We start from the raw sequence: 18,169 nt of genomic DNA, 5'->3' as shown, positions 1-18,169 counted from the left end.
GTGGGGCAGGACCACCAGGCTGGCCTGGTTAGCAGCCATGGCCTCGCTGCCAGGGCCGGGCTGGCTGCCTCCCAGAATCAGACTCGATTACAAACCAACACGGTATGTGCAGTGAGGGATTTGGGCTGACATACAAGTTCAAAACTGAGCTAACACGACAGCATGGACTGTGGGGCTGTTGAATCGCATTTCGAGGTGGCCAGAGAGCCTTTGGCCTGTTTCATTAAATGTAAATTGACTCAAATGCACTCTGAGTGAAGCAGTGCAATTCTTGGCAGGCCGCGGTTTGTCTCAGCTGTTATTGAATCCCTGGCCCTCAGCTAGAATAATTATCTTCTCAGGATGATTTTTTTTTTAAAAAGGAAGGATATAGGTACTATTACAGGAAATGTTGTATATCAAGGGCCCTGTTCTGCTGAAACTGTGGAAGAAATTAGGAAAAGAGACTTTCCTGTGCTAATAAATACTATAATTAAATAGGCTTTGTAGCTGGGAATATCAGAGTGGAAACTTTAAATTTATTTTGGTTTTACGTACGTTACATGAAAAAAGAACCACTAGTATGTATTGCAGTAGTAACACATTTTTACTTGTAATGAGCTATTTAAAAAAATCATTGAGGTTTTACAGCGACATGAGTAATACTGTTATAAAGTTCTTTGTGAAAACTAAGTACTTTTGAAAGAACAGAAGGGTGAGAGTAAGCACATATTAATATTGATGTTTTACTCAAATCTATTTTTGTTAGCAAGTCATAAGAAATGAATTGCTGTGAAACATTGGAAGTTACAAACACTAGCAAGCAAGTAGGTTATTAATTGTATTTATTGGGGTGGAGAGATATTATGGGCAATAAACAACAAAGGTTTTCATCCATAAAGAATACATTGAGCTGCCTCCAAAGTGATTTAGTTAATTGATCTAAAAGAAGGTTGATTCATGATTAGCAAAAGGACAAATAAATCTCAATTTAAAGCTCTCGGAACGCATTCGCTCAATAAACTGCATCAAGAAACACAACTAAAACAGCTGTTAAGAAAGTCTGAGACCTTTCCTGCTTGATGAAAGCACAGTAATATTGAAATGCTTTGACTTTCCTTTTTTTTCATTTGAAACTGATTTTGTTTATATGAACCCTTGATTCTATCTACACAAAATATTTACCTGTTGTGTTTGTGTAGTGAAAATAATCTTTATTTTTATTTTACTTTACAGCTGTGGCATTTAAAGATTGTCCAGTAAGTACAGAAGGACAGATTTCCCACTGTTGAAGCTCATGAAGGCTGCACAAGGGAGAATCTGGCTGTGAAATGGCAGGTGAAGCACTATCAGCTGTCTGATCCGCTTCTGGCCTAGGTCAGGCTGGACCGTTTACATAATGGATCCAAGTCTCAGTATGGCATGGCAGATTTGGGGAAAGGTCCTTTGCAGATTTTCTAATTGCAAAAAATGTATCACACAACTGTAATTTGATGTAAATGATCTAACAATAGGTTCTTGCTAGAGTGTCTGGGACTTGCTTGTTTCCTTCCCTGCTCCTTCAGCCACTCTCTGTGTCCTACCTGAACAATAAGTGTGAAGGTTCCCATTGTCCTACCTTTGTTACTTTGCTCTCCTTTTCTTTGGTGGCTACTTACAAAACCAAGGAAGTGAAATGTGTAAAATGGAATCTTATTCACAGCAGCTATTGAAACAGAATTACTCACTAAGGAATGGAACCAAGGAGAAAATGGCCCCAAAGCATTGTAAACTGTAGGATACTTTCCACTGGAGCCTCTAGAATTCTAAACAACAGCAGGCAAGAGATAGACATTGAAAAAGTAGCAGACTGAGACATGTCCTTAAACGCATTTTTCAGTGTCTTTAATGAGGATCTGTGCACCTAGAGAATAGCACGTCTCCTTTAATTTCCCCTGAGGCTAACGCTCCTTTTCTTCTGCTGCTGCTGCTCTTTCTATTTATCTAATTTTGCATTTGCTGAGTGGTGTTCTTGTGACATCAAGAAGAACACGGTTTCCTTTTGGATATTTTAAAAACACAGTTTTAAGTTTCCACTTGAAATTTGAACTGCTTAAGTTATACGTATCCACAGTCAGCCTCTATTCTGGTATGCAGAAACCTGTTTTCTTTCATGTAAACCACATACAAACACTTTGAGAAAGGAACAGAAAAACAATGGAGAGGGAAGCCTGAAGTAAAAATATTTATATTTATACACAGAAATGGTTATTTATGTTCTGAGGGTTTTGTTGCCAGAGAATAAGGATGAAGATGAAACCTCCTAGGACTTAGCTTGTCCAGTGCCTGATGGTAGAGAAATTGCCCTACCTATTTTCAAAATTACAAAATGTAGTAAATTTATTACTTGTATAGATCCTGTAAGGTTTCAGCAGTAGGTTATAAAATATGTTGAGCTCTTCCACATAATGAAGATATAATTTTTGTAATACAGAATTCTTATAATGAACGGACTTTGACAATACAGGCACATTTGTGTGGCATCTTTTATAATACAGAGAAGTTTAAAATATTATGTAACTATTATTTGTTTTGAAATGTGCATGATATTTTGACTACTTATGAGGCTAATCAATTATAATTCTACTAGTTGATAACACCTTTTACCTACCACATCTAATGAGCTGCTATATAATCTCCAGATTTGCAAGTCCCGTCTCATAGGACCATGGGTTTCTGAGTATGATATTTACATGCAAATAAAACTTTTTACATTCAGCATTGACACGAAGGTATCCTGACAACAGAATTCTAGAAAATGCTTTCAGGACCTTAAACATGTTGTCACATATTGCATATTTGGACTTCTACATGTAGGAGATGGTGCTCAGTCATTTAACGCACAGTATGTTTATATATAGTATTGTTCTGAGGAGATATTTATTACTGTTCCTAAATACTGGCTGTGACTAAGACTGTGGTTTAAATTTCAGACCAAGAACATAAGGAGTGTCAAAGTTTGGGAGTCTGAGGCTGCTGTTTCCTGGAATAGGGGGACTTGTGATCACCCTGTGTCTCAAGAGTCCAGTGCTGTCATGGAGCAGTGGCAAAATAAAGGTGGGTCTGTTTCATTCACATCCTTCACATTTTGTTGCATTGCAGTGTAATTAGAAGGTCTGTTGTTAGAAGTGTGTCTCAGTGTTTTCTGTTCTTATGAAGATGTAGAAGGGTTTTATAAGTAACAATAGCTTAAGCTTATCTGTTCCTCAGTAAAAAGGTGATTGTGTCGTATTTACATGCTGTTAAACAGCAAATTCATGCACAGTTCTGCAATTTTGAATTCATAGCAGTTTCAAAATTAAAGGTGATTACTTGGCTTTCACTTTGTGTTGTTACCAACTGGAAATCTATACATATATTTATGATACGTGCTTGCCAGTACCACTACTAAATACATTATCAGAATTCCCTATTAGATACTTCACTACATCTGCATCTGCATGACGAGAATCAAAAAATGCTATTAAACTTCCAATTATCTTGGCTATTCAAAAGTTGGTCTGGGGTAAGAATGAATGCATACTGGAATGACCTGTGTAGACAATAGAAATATGTTGAATTTTATGCCATACCCTAAATCAAGCTACCTGCATGAACCCTTGTGTGCAATTTATTAAGTATTGTTTGCTGAATTCTACACTTTCTTGTATTTTTTAAACTAATTTTGTCAATTAAGGTTGTTAAATTAATTATTTAATTACACCTTAATCTATGTAAATCTGTTGAATATTCCTGATCTTCACATTCTTAAATTACTTGCAGTCCAAACTGAAATGGTATAGCATATACTATACTATATATAGAGACTATATTAAGAGATTTAGACTGTATATCATACATAAGTTTAGTTTAATTACATTCCTTAGGAGATTTGTCCCTTGCATAAATTTTAGCAGTTTCGCCAGGATGTGTTGGACTCTTGATCTCACTGTGATTGTCTTTTCTCCTGAAGAGAAACAGTGCCATCTACAGACTCAATTCTTATTTTTTTAAAAAAGCAACCTTTTTCATTCTAAAAAGTTACAGAAAGATTCTGGATTTGAAAATAATCCAGTATTTACATTTTTCATAAATTGTATATAAAGTAGCACTTTAAATAACAGATGACACTTACTGATAACATCTTTTAAATAAAAGGATGCCATTTGTGACAGTATAAATGCTTATTTCATTAAGTTTAATGACAGAGAAAAGCAATCAATATTTAATACTAGTTAACTTTCATTTGAGTTTACATGAAAGTAAAGGATGTACAGCTGTAATTACTTCACAGGAAAACTGAAAAGAGCTATGTCATTTTCTTGACTTTATTTAAAAAGGGCTTTATTGAAAGAGCTACTAAAAGGAGGGTAATAGTATTTTACACTTCTTTATCCTACACCCAGGGGATAACTTCTCCTGTTCACCAGTAATTCTGATACTGTTAACAGGCTCTGTGGAAGACTATCATATAACTTGCTGTTCTGTTACAACAGTAACCTTTAGTCACTGTTGGAAATGTGTTGTACATTGACAAGTATTCAATCATAATGTATTAACAGAATGGAAAAAAAAAATATACTTTCTTCACTAATTAAATATAGCTGGTAACTATGTTATATGCTGTTGAGTTCGTGTGACAGTATCTTAGGTATCAAAGTATCTAAGGTATTAATGCACTCCAGGGGCATGGAGGTAACTCCCAGTCAAGTCAGCTGAAAATGAGGACACAGGCATTTCCATTCCCTTTGCAACTTGCATGTTTTAATCAAGCTAATGCAACAATTACTTAGGCTACATCTTGACAGCACAGTAGGTAGCCTTCCTGGTGACTTACTCAGTTCTGTGCCTCCCTCTGCACCTCCAGTCCAATGTACCTTGCAGAGCTCTTAGATAGGTTTACATCCGAGAGGATGGTGTGTCTCTAATTCCTGTGCCAACATGGATTCAGTCTTCTGACTAGCATGCTATGTTCAAGGAAAAAAGTTTTGATCTCTTTCAATTTATGCCAAGAATTGGAAAATAATAAGTTTTTTAAAACATTTTTAATGATTAAAGAGGCAATTTTAAGAGAAGTAGCAGATACTAAAAAATTAAGATATTACATTTGGGAATGAACATTTAGATAATAAATTTATGTTGAGACTTAGCTACATGGTGGTATAAATAATGCATAAGAAATACACTTGATACAAGTGAGACTGCTCAAGTGTGCAAAATTAAGTGTTCATAGTATGTATACCAAAAAGAGATGAGAATATGTTTTCATAAATAAACTTTACCAAGTGAATTCTGGAAAAGTTTGAAGATGATTTACTGGGTTAGATGTGAGTTTCAGCAAATAATTGATTATATAAAATATTGCAAACAAAATAATTTTGCTTTTGGGAAGTGATTTAAAGCCAGCAATCAACACTGAAGAAAGGTTTCTCACAGTAGAATGTGCGGGATTATTTTCATCACTAGGATCAGAGGAAACATGGCTCAGAAAAGGACATAGAAAAGGATTCCAACAGGAAGTGTCATCATTCTCATTATAATGCTATAGACTGCTATAGTACCATACCATAAAGGTGAAGAGTATAATTATGGTAACTATTTATACACTTTTTGCTTTCCACTGCCAAACAGATTCTTTCACAGCCATCTGACTTCTACCTTCTTACCCTGCATTGTTCTAGTACTGTTGATCTGCACCTGGAAAACCCCTTATGAATTGACTGTAGGTGATATCAACAGTACACACTGCCTGGGAGACCAGAATAACCAAGCAGATTCATGGGTCACTTAACTGCACACAGCGGTCTCTGCAGGGACTCTTTTACTAACTGTAGTAGAGTCAGAGGAGAGCACAGTCAGAAAGCAAACTTCTTGGTAACTTAGCATTAGACTTGTTACTCATCTGGGTGGTAAAACAGGAATGGGGGAAAAAAAGCAACAAACCTCCTGACAAAGCTATGCATTAGAACGGGTAGAGCAGCTGATGTTTGTGTAAAACTGAAAAACTGGTGACAGAAAAAGACTTTCCCTAGGGTTTCCTCTTGCTGCTCAGTCGAGTTCTGTTTTCTCTCCAGAGAGCAATTCGTGACCTCCTCTTATACCTATCCATTATAAATATATACAGTCCTAGAGGAACTGAATTGCTCAAAGCCACAATTAGCTTTCTGTGAGGTTCTCATAGTAGAAGACAGCAAGGTCATCACCTCAGTCCCCCCACTACCAAAATGAAAAAGTGAAAAAAACCCAACACACTCATATTGCCTAGAGTTAAAAACTTGCTTTATGTGCAGTAGCTTGAATTTTCTATGCTGATTATGTCCACATACTAAATCCACATTTCAAATGTTTATACACTATATTCTGGTTTTCTAGTAATGCCTGATTTCTATAGTGGGAAATGCATGACCTACAAGGCAGCAGGTCAAGAGGGAATGATGAAGGGCTTAATTACTTCCCCCAGCTAGCATCAAACTGCCAATTAAAAGCAGCTGCTGTGAAAACCTAATGCCCAGAGGGCAGCAAGGGAAGAAGTTACTTTGGAGGATTTGGTTTTGCCATGGGGAAAGACTGTTGATAGTGAGGTGAGCATTAAAATGCTTGGCTGTCAGAGAATAACTTTGTTAACTTAAGATGGGGATGTTGTAAGTGGCTGGTAATATTAAGAATTTTCTGTGAGGTAGTAATTGTTTGATGATTTATTGCATTTGCACTGAAGTGACTGCCAATATTTTTCCCTAGTATCGATTTTTATAATCCCTATGTCTTAAATTTCCTTACACTTATATTAGGATGGGAATGAGAATAGAGAACATATGATGAAATAACTAGCTGTCTGTAAAGATCAAACCTTCATTTATACTTCAATGAATCATTTCAGTAACTACATAACTGATTAAAAAAAAGTGAAAGTGTCTGGTTGAAAAAGAAGTAGCATAGTAGCCGAGTGCTGTTCTCTGTCCTATAACGGAACCAAAATCTTGTATCTGGTGACTTACTGTTTTTGTCTTGAGACAGCAATAACTAAGGTGAGGCTGTCTGCAGCCCCATTAATGCTGTGTCAATGATTTCAAGTCCTGTGAGATGTTTCTACCTTAATCTCTGCAGCACATTACCTGTACTTTACTTGGTTTAAAATATCAAATGACTTGAAGTCACCTGAACATTAAAAATAAGGGAGGTGTATTTAATGTGATTGTTCAGCTGACAACTGTATCAAGTTGTCTTCTCGAATTCACATAGAGATTTGAGGTGCTATACTCTATCAGAAATGGCTATTAATAAACATTAGCTAGTTTGATGATTATGAATAGTGTTACCAAGCAATTAAAACTTAATTGACCATTAAATAAAGTCCACTTACTGTAAAGTATCGCTATCTGAGTTTGAAAAACAACCTTAACAATATTGTTTTTATGAAGCATTATTTGGCTTGTGGTTTCTGGTTTAAAAGAACAAGAGAAGGTATCTTCTGTGGAAGCTTAGAGAGTTTATTGGCAGCTAAAACTATTTTATTACAGAGGGTGAGGTTATTTTAGGTACTTTGGGACCCATACTCTGTTTTCCACCTTAGATGTAGTTTTAGGGCTTATCTCGTTTTGAACACCTCAGCGTTTGATATGGAAATGAAGCTGGCAGGCCTTAGCATTACAGTTCAAAATTTATATGCTCAAGTCCTTGTCTCAACTGAACTAAAAAAAAAAACTGGATCCCAAATTGTTTTCATAGAAGTTATCTAATACACAAATTTGCCTTCTAAACTGGAGTGGAAGCACATGGGGTTTGACTGGTACAAAGGGCACTGCACCACAGCAAATATAAAGCTTTCCTTTCTCTGGCAAGTTAGTTACCACACAGTATCAGTTGGCTTCACCTTACATGAGGTATAGCAGCAGTCGGTTGCACTGTGATACCACTGTGATCTTGGCTTTCTTCTCTCCACCTTACATTTTTATAAAAGACTGGTAAAACACTCAGTGGTTAGGCATTTACTTGAGGAGAGGCTTAGCATGTACAGAATGGAGAGGGAAAGGCTCTTTGATCTTGAAAACTTGAGGGTGTTGGATGAAAGCTTTAAGGTAAACATAAGCATAAACCCTCTGCTGTATAGGATACCTGATAGCCAAGCTTTCAAGGAACATTTCTTTTGTAGAGCATCTCTTGGAACATGCAATAGGATTGTTTTCCTAGGAAGCCACTAACTGGTCTTTTCTCCTCTGATTACCCTGTTTCAAATACATTATCTTCTTCAACAATAAATGTTTACTGAGTTGACTAGTAGGATAGCAAAACTTAAATTGCCATAGTATTGATTAAACCATCCTCGTTTTCCCTGCCGTTCAAGGAAATAGCATGCTCTCACTGCTACTGACTTTATTCTGCATGCAGATAATACTCCAAAGCAAGGTTTGGATTGCAGATTAATTGACTTCTCGGTTGTAATAGATGTTATGGCACGTATAGAGAGCTTTACAAATAGCGCTCCTTTCCTGTCGCGTATTTCAGAGAGGCTGCTGTGCTCTTGCAGACATGTATTGACTGCATTGGGTCTCAGAATCAGTAAGTTCTTGTTTTGCTTGTTGAAGGAGCACAGTAATAGCTTCTGGCACATTCCTCTCAATTACTGGGTTTTAGATGTAGTATGTGAATATTTCAAATTTTCACTTGAAACTTGTGCTGTTACTGTTTTGAGTCTTCTGTAGTAGAAACACCTCCAGAAAATTGAATGTATTCCATTGATTGCAGCAATATTATTATCTGGTGATGCTGGGTGGAGCAACTTGCATCAGTATGGGCTGTCTGAGATAATGGAGGGGATTACTGTGCAGCTGCCAAGCAATTCTGTTCACTTTTTAATTACTTTTCTGAACAGAAAGAACATGTCTTTTCTTTTTCCCAGAGTATGTTTAATATTTGTTTTATGATAGCTGAATAAACTGGGTATTCTCTCTGCTTATAAAGGTTATTAACATTGTTTGATATGTATTACTATCCTAATTGCATTCTTTCATCTCTTAAATATTTAGTTTTCTGAAACTCATTGGAGAGAAGGTCCCTATCCCATTGAATCAGGTGCCATTATTTTTACTGTGGGAACATTGCAGGCCAAGGCAGAGTCTTTGGAGTAAGGGAATGATAATGCACTTGGGTTGCTAGAGCCCTCGGAAGTTTGCAGCTGGTACTACTGAGGGTGAGATCAGGATGTCTGGGTGTGATGGGACCTTTAAGAGGACCTGGGAAGGTCCTCTTTCAGAATGATCTCCCAAAGAGATTAGCAACTAATCTAAATTAAAGCAAGCAACCACGAAATAATAGCTTTCATTTTAGAGTATGAGCTAGCATAATTAGTTTTTAGTGGCAACTAGAAGTCAATAGGTAAGACAAAATATAAGTAACAATGTTTTGAATCTTGATTTATACCAACCCTTGAAAAGACCCTTCCCCTCAGCTCAAGTTCACTCGGTTCAATGGGTTTCTGGCTTAGGCTGCTCAGCCCCCTTTGACCCCAAGGAAGAGGCCTTTTTTTCTCTTAAGGCCCCCTCCTTTCCACAATCTTTTGCCTCAAGCTGTAGGCAACCCCACCTTCTTGCCCTGACTTTCCTCTCCTAGACATACACATTGGACAAAAGACATCAAACATGCTGTCCATCACACTGAGGCTTGTTACCACAGCTGATGGGGAAGCACAGCATCTGTCCTTCCCCTGTTCTGTCTCCTACTCATAAATTTGGCATAAGCCTCGCACTCTTCCTTAACTTTTCCATAAGATCGTGAACCTCTCTGGTTTTGGGATAATTAAATTTGTCAAAAGTGTTGACAGGCCCCAGATGGTTTCTGCCCTCTTAACCTGACCTTTGCAACTGTCTGCATTAAATTTCTTTTGCAATAATTCCTGCAATAATAAAACCATACTCTCCTTCCAAAACCTGGAGATATTTTGCTTTTTTCTTTGTTATTCCCAGTTAGCCAGATATTTCAAAAGTAGTTGCTCATAAATTTTAGAAGGTAATTGATTCTATTTTTTTGTTCTTTAAAGTTTGTCAATAAATGTAACCACTGAGTTGTATTGCGCTGTTCGTTCCCTCAATTTACTTCCAAAAGATAACTTATGCTATCACTGATTTCTAAGGGTGAAACTGGTCCAGATAAAGATAATGGCAATTATGGTGTTTGCTCAAGTATGGCTGAGATTTCATCTTCATTGTTGAACTGTGGAAGTGCTATTATATCGTTTTGTTACTGGCGGTGAGTTAAAAACTTTTTTGTAGAGAGGGTTCGAAACAGTTTCTAACAAATATTACCAGTCTGAAGAAGAATTCCATGAAAATTAATTAAAGATTATGAAGATAATTTACCATAAGATTAAAATGAGATTACCAGATTACTGTTAGAAGCAGATGCAGCTTCGTTTTGAATGGCTTTTTCGGTATAAGGACTGGGAGCATGGGTGATAGGAATGCATTGGGGCTGTAAATCTTCCTTACCTTAGGAAATGGATACATTTCCTAATTTGTCAAATAATCTTATGGTTTAAAGATAAGGTCTGTTATAAATGTAGAAGTCAACATACTGCTGCTCCTTCCAAGTGCTAAGATACTGAAGTCAATTATTGGAAATACAAAATAAACCACACTTGATTTCATTCTACCTTTTTACTACTTTTCATTAAAACAGAGGAACATATTTGAGATCTAATTTGTTAATTCCTATAAGTACCATGATTTGGGTTCGGTGGTTATGTTTGGGTTTTTTTAGCAACACTAAGATAAGCTTTTGATTAGTTATCAGACTAACACTTGACTAGTTGTACCTGAGGAATGATCAAGGACACCTGTGCACTGCAAGACTTCTCTGAGCAGTTGGTTAGTGATCTGTTGTTCAAAAAATGTGCTCTATTTTTTTAATATAAACAACTGCACTTGATTTTTGTTTCCCTGTGAAGCCCATGCAGCCTTAAGTCATTAACCAAGCTTCTGGTAAAAGAAATAATAATCAAAATGAATGGTTACTTTGGGTAGTGGATTCCAAATTTTTAAAATGAACTATGTGTTGTAATGACTTTTATATCATATATTGATATAAAATTAATCAAGTTTATGTCTTCTGTCAGTACTCAGCTATAATAAATGACAGGCTGTTGTGGTGCCAAACCATCCAAGAAATTATTTGCTATAGGCTTTGTCAGAAATCTGCTGACATTCAATGTGTTCTTGACTGTGGCTCAGATACAAAATTCCAGCTTTGTGTCATATATGCATGAGTTCTTCTTTCAGGCCATTTTGGCTTTCTGCAGCTGTTAAAAGGTCAGAGGTAATCAGATAAGCCAGTAGGATGCTATCTGTCACTATAATTGACTTGAGCCATCATACATAGGAAATCATGCTGAATATCAATACTGACATTTAAAGTGATGGTATAGTGGTTGTATTATTACAAATGCATCCCATATTTAGCTACAGCAGATCCTGGGGTTTTTTTCCTGTGCAGAAACAAGTGCTGTAAGGTATTAAATTTTTATGTTTTCTTATCTGGTGAGAATCATCTCAACTACCCAGAAATTATGTTCCCAGAATGATGTGATTGAGTTCCTCCAGTTTTGAAACATTGCTGTGCACGATTTATTTTATTTTCTGATGCATAATGGAAGTATTAGCAAAATGTAACTTGTACAGCTGGCATTTTTAATGTTTCTGCCAATCAGAAAATGAATAAAGCAGCCAAAACTTGTTTTCCATAACACTGTTAAATTTTTGTCATACGTCTACTGGAGTTGACACCAGGTATTCATGTCTCTCGATACTTGGTGAACATTTCATTGCTTGAAACTTATTTTGAAGTAACAAGTCAGGGTTCTGATAGCAATTCTGTATGTTCTCCTCCCACGTTACAAAATGTCATGTATACCTGTATTTTAGCTGCAGAGACATTATTTATTATTATTACTATTTAATGTTCTTATGTAATCTTTAGTACAGATAAACTGCAGGGAGGATAATGCCTGAGATTCTATAGATATATCTAGCTGAAATGCAAGTCTTAAGAGAACCTTTTAATTTATATGTATACACACACAAATTCAGCAGGGAATATTTTCTTTCCATTTTGCAAAGTATCCTAAGAAGGTATTTGATTAGCCCATGAAGTGCTTTTAGAACTGGAAAACTGTAAAGCCGCTTGCATCAAGTGGTGTACACTACACTTCTGTTCTACTGGGGAAACAATCTTCCAATTAGTAAAGCAGATCTTTCAATGTGATTATTAACGTAAAATTATAATAAACCCACGCAATAAACTCACATCCTCTATTATTATTTTTATTTAAGGAAGAAACCAAAAACTCTATCCTATGTCTACCACATCCAGGAAAACTTATTCTGTAACTCTTAGTTCTTCCTAACTGTAAATGATACAAACCAGATTGTTTATTCTTTCTTTCCAAATTTCATTTTAATAGTGATAAATGAAAATAAGTCATTGGGATGGCTGCAAGTTGCCACTACTTAAGCTAGTTCTTAGAAATATAAGTACAATACTAAATTACTAGAAAAAGAAAAGTTTTTTGGTACAAGACAAAAAATATTTTATTTGAAAGACTGCATTGTCCCTTAGTAAAATCGAATATTATCAAGATAAGAGAGGTTCATCACATTCTTGGATCATGCAGAAGACCTTTCTAAGGCTAAACTGATATAATAATGGTATTAAAATTAAGCAAACTCTTCTTTTGTGCTACAGTTTCTGCTATTAATGTTTTATTTTGCCTTAGTATAATAGCCAATATCTTTAGTGACAGATCAGGAACTGAACTAGATAAACTAGGATTGAAAAGTACAGCTTGAACTAGTTGATTCTCGTAGCTGGGGATAAGAACGTATTTCTGTCTCCTGTGAAAAGAGAACATGGATGGGGAGATACAGCATCCATTTGCTATTAGGTTGCATGAAAAATGTGAAACCAGCTGATGTCTGGTAAGGAAATAGCCCCTTAACTGTTAGAATAAATGAAATTTAGAAAAAAATAAATCTAAAGGCATTCATAGTTGTGCTGAAAGGATGATATGTCAGCGCTTCAGGAAGCAAACCCCAGTTATTTACTGATGCAAGTTAAAATATCATCACTGATTTCTATATGAGGCCACTATACCATATTATTACTTTGTTGCTTAAAAGGTAAAAATATACTTACATATTACATGGTATTTTCACACTTGCTAAAGAAAATCTGGACAATGTCTTAAAAAAGTCTTGGGGTGGTGTTTTATATTTTTAATAAAATCAACTCAGCTGTTGTGAACTTCCATTAGAATCAAAGAAAAGTTTTATTTAAAAAAAATTAAATAAAACATATAGATGAAGTTTTAATATTTCTTTAATACTTACTTCATTAGAAGCAAATACGTTAGAAACATTTGGCTCACTGATGGTATATACGTTGTGTTAAATCAAATGCTGCTGGTATGGTAAGAAGCATGTTATATGTTATTTAAGATGTTGTTTATTCTATTGGTTATACCACTAGGAGCTCCTAACTGTGTGACCTACCAAATTAGATAGGATGGGAGTGGTGTTGGGTGAGAGTGAGGTACAGATTAAAAGCATTTGCAAGACTCACTTCAGAAAACTCATTGCATTTCCTTTTAATGTTGCATTTGCTCTGTATATTTTCATGCTATTGAGCACTGTTGATGAAAGGAACATCTTAAGCATCAGATTTCAAAATTTTAAACCAAAAGTTGTATTTGAGCAAGTTCTCTAGTCAAACGTTTCAATATGAAGTTTATTTTCAGCTCTACTCTGCCGCAATAATGTGCCTAATAAGGTTTTGTAGCAGTCCTCATAATCTTGACAGTGAAATACACTTCTAAGATATGCTGCTTTAACAGAAGGACGAAAGGTTGCTGGCAGAAGTATTGATGCTGTCACAATGTTGTTGCACTGTGTGCAATCTGATCTTCATAAAATCTCGGTTATCAGAAAGTGAACGGCCGGACTGTTACCCCGGTGTTACCAAAGCACACTTCCTAGGTGAATGTGGGTTATTTGCTGTGCCAGCACTCGTCAGTCCTGGAATTGTCTTCTGTCCTTTAGCCTTTCTTCAAGGAAAAGCAAACTCTTTACATCCCCTTTGTCCATTTAATGTGAACACAATTTCACATTAAATAAAAAACCCCCATATTTTATTATTATGACTCTTATTAGTTTACTAATTAAAAATTATGTCAAAACATTTGCTAACTTATACTGAATTGCATATCCAATTTAGAATGACTACAGTGTATGACCATGTGGATCTGAACATGTGTGACAGGTGCAGCAAATTGCATGCTGGGGTCAGTTTGATTGCAAGATAATTCATGGAACAAGGAGCAATGAAATGTTTGAGAACTAAACCACTGGGTAATTTAGGGATTTCATTCACTATTGTGATGAATAAGTGCTGCTCTTATTTCCATACAAAAATGTTGATTTGTCTGTGAGTGCAATAGACACATGTCCTTTCAGAATGTATCAGCTTATTCCCCATAAGTAAATTAAATATTGGATTTTCATGGTTTGCTATAGTAATCAATTCTTAAACCTGAATTATATGCAGGACATGTAAGCAATTCTAGCACTCTGGGCACAAACGTCTACTGCTTTCACTGTTAAGTGCTGCTCACTCATAAAACATCAAATCATACCATTTATTTAAAAAAAAATATTAGCTATTGTTCCATGAAGCTAATTTTATATAAATATTTCAGCAAAGCAGTTAAGAATTCTCATATGAAACATAAATCTAAGCTGAAACAAATCGAACAAAATTTCAAATAATTGTTACCAAGAGTGAAAATACATGCTCTTTAAGGAGTCATTAAAGTAGCATGTCTCAGAATTTAGCCTAAGTATAGTTAGTTAGTTAGTTAGTTATTGGTCTGGAGCAATGACATGGTTTTCCAGTACTGAAAATTACCTATCTTTTAAGGATGCACTCAATGAGCCGTGGTTCACAAGAACAGGAAACTAGTTAAACTGAAATAAAAAGTTGCTCATTTTCTCTTGGGGAATGGCTTTCCAGTTCTTCTAATTTATCATTCAAACTTCCTTTCATCATTATCAAGGTGTATTGACTCTCTATATATAATTTTATTTATACATCCTGCAGTATGAAGTTCATCAGTGTAAGACCTGCATGTTTTGATGGTGGCCTTTATCTTCCCTTTATTAGTTTTGCATTATTTTTCTGGGAGATCGACCATATTGCAAGTGATAATAAAGTTCAGTGTGTGTCACTTATATTTTAGGGACCATTTTTTCTTTTATTACATGACATTGCAACTACTTTTAAGTATCTCATTCCTATTTATGCAAGGCTTCTACGCTCTTACTTCAAATTGGAAAAGACTCGCCAGTATAATTTAAGTACCTCACTAATTAATCCCTAGGTAAAATGGGATTCGGCCCATAGTATTTAGCTGCACTATAAGAGCAGCCATCAGCTATATGATCTGTATGGTTTTTTGCTGTATTGTCTGAAAATGAGAATTGTCTGTATTCGGAGAATGTGAATAGTGATTCTGTACAGCACTTCTTCATGTCTCATTATGCCTCAGAAACTACATTTGGGGCTGGCTTCTGAACTAATGTAAGTCAGCCAGGTTAAGTGCAGTCAGATGGGAGTAGGCACTGGCTTTCAAACATATATCTCCCCAGATGTGTGTCTTACAGCTTTACGACAAAAAGTGAGATACTAACTTTACTAGACACAGGGCTAAACTCATTCCAAATTTTTTCTGTATGTTTTCTTTTTCCCTCTGGCAAAGATTAATTTGAAGATTTTTCTATGTAACTTTGTAGTTCTGACCAGACTTGTAACACCTTCACTTGAACAACTAGTCTGATGTACTCATTCCTGTTCATCTGCTTTCTACTTCTGGGGTGGCTTAATACATCTGAATTCTGTTGAAATTGCAGTTTTCCATCCACGGTTCTTTTAGGAGGCCCCTAACGTTAAATGCTTTGACTACATTGAAGAATTGGTATGGAAGTGTGTGTTAGTATGAATTGGAGACAAATAAAATATCTAGAAATCTATGATCTCTATATAATCTTGACTGTAACTTGACAGTGAAAATAGTAAAGGGCCACAGACTGAAAAACACGTAGCAATATCTTTGCTGGTCAGTATTATTTTGTCTTTGCAGGAAACAAAATAATAAGGCAGTTATCGAAATGGTTCAAATGTAGACTTTGGGACATACTTTTTTTAAATACAGTTATATTCGAATGTGCCATCAGTAATGCTTGAACCTCAGTGAGCTGAGCCTCATCACACTGGCCCAGTGTATGTTCTGACATACGGCAGTAGCCTCCAAATATAGTCCAGGACACTTTAAGTTAATAGACTTTTTAGAAACAAATAAGCATTGTTCCGATTACGCATGTCTGGAGAAGGAAGATAGGAGGTGCTGCCTCAATAGGCTTTTACCTGGATCAGTTGAAGCTGTTTGCAGGAATGTGGAAATACTAATACTGCAGGGTACTGATTAGACTGGGCTTGGATAATGGTGCGCTTCTTCACAATGACTGAATAAAATTGGATGGAATCCCATATTTGATAAGGGCACGCTCTTATTTTCCTGGTTTTTTTGAGTTATTTTCATGTTTTATTTCAAGCTTTTTTCCCTAAATATTAGCCCTGAAAAAAGCTGATAGATAAAATGGTGTACCAGTTAGTGAATCAACATGCTGATAGGCAGTAAGAGCCAGAGCCAATCTGTGTGAGACATACCAGTAAAAGACACTGATAAATTCATAATGAAAATTCAGCGAGAGACATGACATAACAGAAGTTTGTGGAGACAATTATGTGCAGTGCTTTATAGCGTCATCTTTTCATCTGGAAACCTAGCTATGGTTAGAAATACTAAAAATAAAACCCCCCACACCAAGCTCCTCTCATCAAGGGTACTCACTTAAACACACAGGTAAAACTTTGAGTTTTGTATTACCTTGGCCTTGTTTAGTGTCTAATGCAGAATGAGTTGTGGTGGGAAGAGGCAACAGAAGTGGTATGAGTTGGAGGAGGCAAAGGAGAAGTGTAGCTTTAAGTGTGCAGAATATCCCTTCACCAATGATGAAAGCTGCTGAAGTCGAACCAGGCATGAATGGGTAACATGGAGCATGAGGAAAGGGTGGGAGTTTGGTTGAGTGGTGCTGATATAACACCCTTCTGCGCTAAGCTACGGGCAGCGAAACATCTTAGTTGTCCCATATCAATAGGTTATTTAAAATCTGGCAGACTTCGGATTAATTTCCCTTACTTTTTTTTTTAAAAATGTTGAATATATTTTATAGAAAAGTGATGAAGATTACGAAAGTATTAAGCTTTGAAGTTCCATAGCATATAATTATATTGCTGCTTTAAAATAACTGTTAATTTAATTTGTGACCTCTGCCTCCTTAGCTTCATTTGCTTTCCTGTACCATTCTTTCCCAGGGAGCTCAGGAACGTAGTGTTTGTCTGAGGCCTTTGTATGAGACTTGCAATATGCAGGAGCAGCACGGACTGGGGAGACACTGTCAACCAAAGACTAAGGAGTGAAGGAACAGTAGGGGCTCTGGGGCTGATTTAGAGTAGGTGATGGTTTCTTGAATCATCCCTTTGCCACTAATAAACTAATTGAATACATAGGTTAGAGAAGTCCTCCTTAGAACACAAAAAAAGCTGCTGCTCAAAGTATTATTTAAATATTCTTTGTCAATAAAGGCTTTAAAAGATCAGCAGATACATTATATTCATTACCGTCTTGCAGAAAGTCTTATTTCTTTATGGGAAAGAATGCAAATGTTGACTGGCTGCATCAAAAGGATTCCTACCTTAAAACAAACAAACAACAAAAAAACCCCACCAAACTACCACAAGTAGGGCTGTGTGGTGTGGGCATTTTTGTTTGGGTTTTCGGTTGTTGTTGTTTGTTGGTTGGTTTGTTTTTTTAAATAAGTACATGTTTCCAGATGGACTCAGTCGTGAAAGTTCTTCCTAAATGCTTAGATCCTCCTCAGCTGCCAGAAAAACAAAGTTTAAGTATTTTTTTGTTGTCGCTATCCTATCAGGCATGTGTGTTATATCACGTGCTTCCACTCTCGAGTGGAAGTTAGTAATTACGTAAAACAACATTAAGAAATACAACATT

At 36.1% G+C, this 18,169-nt stretch overlaps 1 long non-coding RNA gene across 1 annotated transcript in view; it reads right to left on the bottom strand.

Annotated features, from left to right (window-relative positions):
- Nucleotides 1-18,169, bottom strand: part of LOC308053675 — a 72,133-nt gene extending 53,964 nt beyond the window's left edge. Inside the window, exon 1 of the long non-coding RNA XR_013923757.1 lies at nucleotides 1-18,169. This exon is cut by the window's left edge and continues 25,086 nt beyond it. This is a non-coding gene — a long non-coding RNA (uncharacterized lncRNA).

The sequence above is a fragment of the Falco punctatus genome (genome assembly GCF_963210335.1).
Source record: "Falco punctatus genome assembly, chromosome: 15".
In the NCBI taxonomy this organism is placed as follows: Eukaryota; Metazoa; Chordata; class Aves; order Falconiformes; family Falconidae; genus Falco; species Falco punctatus.
Note: the sequence above shows the minus strand (reverse complement) of the source record. Positions and strands in the feature narration are given on the sequence as shown.